The sequence below is a fragment of the Bombus vancouverensis genome, chromosome 15, assembly GCF_051014615.1.
Source record: "Bombus vancouverensis nearcticus chromosome 15, iyBomVanc1_principal, whole genome shotgun sequence".
NCBI classification, from domain to species: Eukaryota; Metazoa; Arthropoda; class Insecta; order Hymenoptera; family Apidae; genus Bombus; species Bombus vancouverensis.
Window position 1 is genome coordinate 8,262,155 of NC_134925.1, and position 6,305 is coordinate 8,268,459.

Here is a 6,305-nt window from a genome sequence, read left to right on the forward strand (position 1 = left end):
ACTTTGTTCGATGTGGCGCGTTACGCGGTTCTTGCAAGGATCTTGAGATGGAAAGTGACGATGGAAAGAACTTCAAGGACGATGGAGGATACTTATAATCTATAACGTCTCAACGACAGTACAGTTGCTGTGCTATCGTGAAACGATTGTAGAATAGAAATGATATAAAAATTGTACCACTGAATAGTGTACTTATCCTCTGTAGCCAACTCTACGTCACAGACATTCGTCACATCGATCTAGTGTCGTCCTTCCAAAATCTACGCTATCCTCTTACTCTCACTTCTGTATCTTCAGTTCCGAAGAAACCTTCGTATTCCTTGCAAGCCTAATTCGATTCTTTTCTAACCGACGTGAATCACTATCTTTCTTGGTCAGTCGATCGTACCTGGGCAAAGTTTGTTATCTAAAAATAAAGAAATTCGGTACCAGAAGCACAGGCAATCTCTTGCGTGCATTACACCTGGAAACGATGACGCGACAATAGACTGTTCGCGGGGAAAAAATCGGCGAATCCGAGAAATTAGTACAAAAGGTATCATCGACAACGCTAGCGACGGTTCAAGCCATCCTCGTCCTCGATACGACGCTCTTCATCCTCGTCAAGAGAGGGAAAAAGAAGAGAAAATGTGGCTTGGCCACCGATTGCCGGTGCAACCGACGTGCAGCTTATCGGACACCATTTGTTCCGGGCATTTTTCCGCTCGTCAGGCTGCGCAACGAGACTGTCGACGCAGGATGATCGCGCAGGTGATCCGTTCCATCCAAAGAGGCCATCGAAGAAGGCCGCGGTCCGGTTGGCAGGCCTGGACGAGCGAATCCGGCCAACAAATGGTCCCGCCGCGAACAGATCGCTATCGTCCACCGCCGCTGGATATATTTATACGAAGCTCCAGTTGGTAATGTGCCCGTGGAAGCGTATGGGACACATTCTCCGCGCAACACGGGACATCCAGTCCCGTCTGATCACCCCCGTCCACGATACTAACCTCCCTGGATCGGGTTACGAGCACTCGTTGCGCCTCCTGCGGCTCGATAGAGACGTCTAATTTGTGAATGCGATCCCACCATGGGGAACGATATCCGGGAAATTAAGCATCCTGGAACCGGATCATCGGGTTCGAAGTGGACTCGTTGCGGTTGACAGCGTGCAGATAGGATTTGGGATTATGGGTTACTGCTTGGAATGATCGAGGCTCCGGCTACACAGTGGATTGTATGTTCGAACGAACACGGTACAGTTCATAAGTATTTGGATACTTGAAATTACTGCAAATATGTGAACGTATATTTGGAGTGGAACTTCTGGTTCAACTTTGGAGTCTGATCTTGTATATCAGGTAATCGTATAAAGTTAGTAGATGTCGAGGAAAACGAACGTATTTTAGGAATTGATAATATTAATCAGCTCAAATAAAAAAGTGGATGAAAATTAGGCTTATAGATTTCACTTGCGTTCATTCGTAAGCGCATCCGTTTGCTCTTGTTGAAACGGTTAAAGTACGTGGTTCCTACCATATTTTCAAAGTGGAAAAATTGTGGCAAGATGTGTAGAATTGACAGTAAAGGAACTTTCATGAAGTCTGGCACTTCCACTTTAACTTATCAGCAAAGTAATTAAAAGATGTTGGAATTGCGTTATCACGTGGTGACTTGAAAGCAGAACCAAAGCCATTCTCTTCTCTCCACCTCGACATCAAATTTACAGAATGAAATGGCACGGTATCATCAATCATTCCGCAGAAGTCCCTCCTTTCCAGAAATCTTCAAGGTAACAAGTAGATCCTTGTTGAAGGAAGACGTTCGAAACACTGCAGGACAAACGGAACGTCGAGGATCTTCACGTGTCCCGATAGAGGACGAGGAGACGTACCAAACGGTGGATGAGAAAAGGGCAAGGCGGACAGAAGAGGTTGATTCTTAACAGGTACCAGGTCCCCGGTGGATTTAGATGTCTTCGCCGAGATACGTTTCCACGAAGCAGTTTCGGATGGTCCAGAGAAGAACCCAGAGACCCACTGTGACGGACTGCGTTATGCGATCCTATCCCACTGGGAGATCTCTGGTTCGCCTGGTACCGTTGCGACTATGGTCTCTTTAGGGACGTGTTCGGTGAACAAATTACCTTTTGTTTTGAAAACTTAACGGTTCCGTGCCGTTCTTCGCATTTTCGTCTTTGTAGGAGGATACCTAGTTTTGAGCAGTTCCAAAATTAACGCGAACACTATGAGACAGTAACGTAATAAGTAGACCGCGGATGTTTATTTAGATTTTTGTGAATGTTAATGTAAATGCGTGTTATGCGAATGGCAGTTAGCGAACGTTGGTGTAGATTTAAGAAATGGAAGATGGGTAGAAGATCGTTTTATGTATCTTATATATTTTTATTTATGGATATCTGGATTAATACTGAAACCAAAATAGATCATTCGTAGAATTCTAAAAGTTGGATCTTGTCGATTCGCTAATGTAATTAATTGGAAGATTATCGAGCGGGGAAAGCTCGGCGTTAAAGGAAGGAAATTTTTCAGAGGCGGAATTTATCAGGTTAATCTGTGAGTGCTTCAATTAGGAATAAATCGCAGTGTAATAATTCAGCACAACGTACTACGATTCACTGTAGTACTATAGCGTCATGAGGATTGGAAGAGGTAACTGCAGCGTTGAAATAAAAAATAGCCAAGTCGTGAGTTGAATCGTAAAACTGTCAATTCAACGTTGAATTATAGAACTATGAACGATTAAAGTATAAAACTAGTAGCAAGGTATACAAACTGAAAGACGCGTGACAAAATACGCGATACGAATCTCCAACGATACACCGTTGTGAATCGATAAAATTACTATGAAAAAATCGATTTGAATTAGTCATTTCGACTACATCAATAATTCTGCTATTAAAATTATACCACTCAAGAGATTTGATTTATTTCCATCGTATTTGAGGGTTAATTAGGAATCTGGCGTGACTTAATGAAGCTGGAAAATTACTGGAGAAATTGAAGTGACTTAATGAGGCTAGAAATTAGACGAAGTATAGTATGAAGGGTATTAAGTCGGTGTGTTGTAACAATGAAGTCACAATACGAAGGAGGCAAGTGAAAAGGAAAGTACGAGGAAGTGAAAGGAACAGTAGTATCGAGCGTACGAACTCAGCCGAGGGAGAGAGAAAGAGAAAATGTGAGCGAGTGATTGATGATCAACGACAAGAGAAGGTTCCAGTGATGAATTTGGGCGCCTTAAATAAATTGGCCAGATTTCGACAATTGTTCGTGCGGCTGTATCGTGTTTTACAATTTATTTTTTTGAAATTCTTCGATAACGGGTCATAACACCACGAGTCAGAAGTCAATCGTAGAAGAAAGTGTCAGCTTAAGAGAAGAAGAAAATCATCAAAAGGCGGATAAAGAAGATTGAAAATTCATAAAAATTTTAAACTCGATTAAAATTGCAAGAAAAATTGACAAAGCGAGAATTATATTTTCAAAGATATAGAAATATTAAGAAAAGCGATTAAAACGATAGAAACGTGTAAATGTGTTACGTTAGAAATTGCACAGAAACTGTCTTTCAAATCGTCAGTGATGCAGTTGACAGAGATATCTCTTTGGATGTAACTTTCTGAGATTTAGGAGAGTATTGTGAATGCCAATTTTTAGTTATGTAAAAGCTGGAATTCAGGCAACGAGGAAACACGGAACGATACCGAGGAACAGAGCTCTCGTGCACAGATTGCGTAATCGTCGAAAGGTCAATCCACTAATCGGCCAACAATTTGCATGCTTAACACTAAACACCAACAACGATTTCTCTGATGACCACTTGCGATCGTCCTTTATTTTTCCTTCGAGTGACGCAGGTTCTTGGAATCTTACTATAGATTACAGGATTCTTCTATTCTGGGTTAACCACGAGACTCCTAAAAATGTTGTCTTTTCTCCTTACGATCAATTCGAATCGTTGGACAAACTGTCAGAAAGATATTTTCTTTCAAGGAAAGCTTCTTCAAGAATTTTCTATTATTAACTTGCTTTTGCAAAAAATTTTATAAATAATAATTCTGAACTTGAAGGTTTCGAATGTCAAATTTTTTCTTGTAAAACTTCTCGTCCCTTCCATAATGATCTAGCAGGTTGGCCACATTTTCTATTAAATATTCTAATATTCACGAACGAAGGTATAGATCGTTGTCCTTGAAAGTAAAGAGGCAGGTTCGATGTCAGGACCGAGAGCACGGTCGATCGTCCAGATTCCTCGCGTCTCGAGCCGTACCAGTCATTATTTTTAATAAACGCGACACGTCCGCGAGCAGGATTGTATTTCCATGGCTCTCGAGCTGGCGAACGGATTATCTGGTTAACCACGACGCGCTTAAACGCCGCCGATTAAACGACACCGATAAAAATGCTGAGTTACCGAGCCTACTCTAATCAACCATCTAAGTTGTTCGATATGAGTAACAATGACTGCTGCTGATAGTTGAAGTTGAAGATAGTTGAAGATCTTACTTGGATTATCGACTGATCTAAACCTTGTACAAGTCGGATAGATTAATAATTCGTTTATAATTGGTAGTTGAAGAATTAGCCGCGTTTGATGAATGCTCAAACATCGGCAAATAACATGTAAAAAGACTTCATAATCTCAGCAACAATCAGCAAAACAATTATCGAGAACATTAACATAAAATACAAATCCAAACTTACAAACTGCCTCTTAATGATCGTTAAACACTAACAAATAATCCTTCTAAGAAGAAAGAGCTACCTTTCAAACACTAACAAACCAGTACAAAACAGAAATCCTGTCGGACCAAGAATCAGCGAAAAAGTTCACAATCCTATTCTCCATGGACTGCGTTTCACAACTGAAAGACTGCTAAAATCTTGGTCGAAACGTACAAATTGCAATTGTAATTCTTATTTATACGTCTCAAACATCGACAAACAACGTACAAACGAAAAATCTCCTGAAACCAGGTATAACTTGAAGAGATCCATAATGCTATCTTGTGGCATGCGTTTTATCTTCCAGTCGCTTCTCGCGGGGCACGCGAAGCAGGAAGAAATCGAAGAGAAGAGAACAATCGTCGTGCGGCCCTGAGGAGCCAAGAGAGGCAAATATATGCTCGGCGTTAAAGAGACGCCTCGCTTCGACGCCCACGTCGTTCTCGCGGCGTTCTTCGTCCCGTAACGACCGCGACGCCGCGCCGCGCAACAGGAAGAACAGCAATAACCGCGGCACAGAATAAACTCGTTGCGACAGCCGCTCGTCAGGACGCTTCCACGTAAGTGACCATTTACCAGCACCACGCTTCATCGACGATACTAACGGCCACGATGTCCTGGAAGGATCGCGATCCTACGAGCCATCCTTCGTCATTACCACGGAAATGGCCACCTTCCTTTCCACGGTCAGATTAGATATTCCTCGTGAAACGTACAAGAGGGGCGGTGCCATTTTTCCACCGAGTTTCTTTCCATTTTCTTTCCTATACCAGTTATGTAGATGACCTGAAATTTTCTTTTATTTTCTTTAGAATTTTTATGCTCTTCTTCTCTTCATTTGTGGGGAAAAGCAGACGAGGTTACTTTCGGAAGATCCAAGAGATTTACTTAGCTTGAGCGATTCGTTTAACGTAGTATTTTTTACTTTATGACCATGTTGGATATCGGTCGTTTGACGATGTTGTGAATATCGGAGAAGACAGTTGGAAGGAGTTTGAAGAAGTTGAGGATATTAGCTTGAGACGTTTGGAGAAACTTGGTTTGGATCGTGAGAACTAACTGCTTGATAGAACTTGAATCGAACAGTTGAATTTCTCTGAGGTTCGACTAATTGTAGGCTAAATTGAAGAAGAGTCAGGAAGACGCGTTCGAATAATTTTGTAAAGAATTTAAATCGTCAAACATAGATGCGAGACTGTCGGAAGTTTGATCAAGTTCGAAACATTCAGGAAAGTTACACGAAAAGAGACAGTGTGATAAAACACGTTTAATGCTAACCTTCAATCATAAATTAAAGACTGCAGTGAAGAATGTCTTCCAAGAATTTGAAATCTTATTATCCTGTTCCAATTTGGACCTTTTTCAAGTCCTCGGCAAACCTCGTCCATTCAGAAAATAATCCAAATAACTTATCACCCTACGAAATTTCTGCGGTTCAATTTACTCGAAACGTTGCTTAAAAACACTCTTAAAACACTCATCCCCTGTTCCACTGTTTTAAACCAATCGCCTCCTGACCCTGCGAATCCCGTTGAGGCAATTACAAATAATCGCACGGCGATTATTCGCGTGTGCTCA

At 41.5% G+C, this 6,305-nt stretch overlaps 1 long non-coding RNA gene across 1 annotated transcript in view; it reads left to right on the forward strand.

Annotated features, from left to right (window-relative positions):
- LOC143303647 (uncharacterized) overlaps window positions 1-5,126 on the forward strand; it is a 30,760-nt gene extending 25,634 nt beyond the window's left edge. The window contains exon 3 of the long non-coding RNA XR_013060156.1: window positions 5,035-5,126. This is a non-coding gene — a long non-coding RNA (uncharacterized LOC143303647). The remainder of the gene's footprint in view (window positions 1-5,034) is intronic.
- Window positions 5,127-6,305: the final 1,179 nt, after the last annotated feature.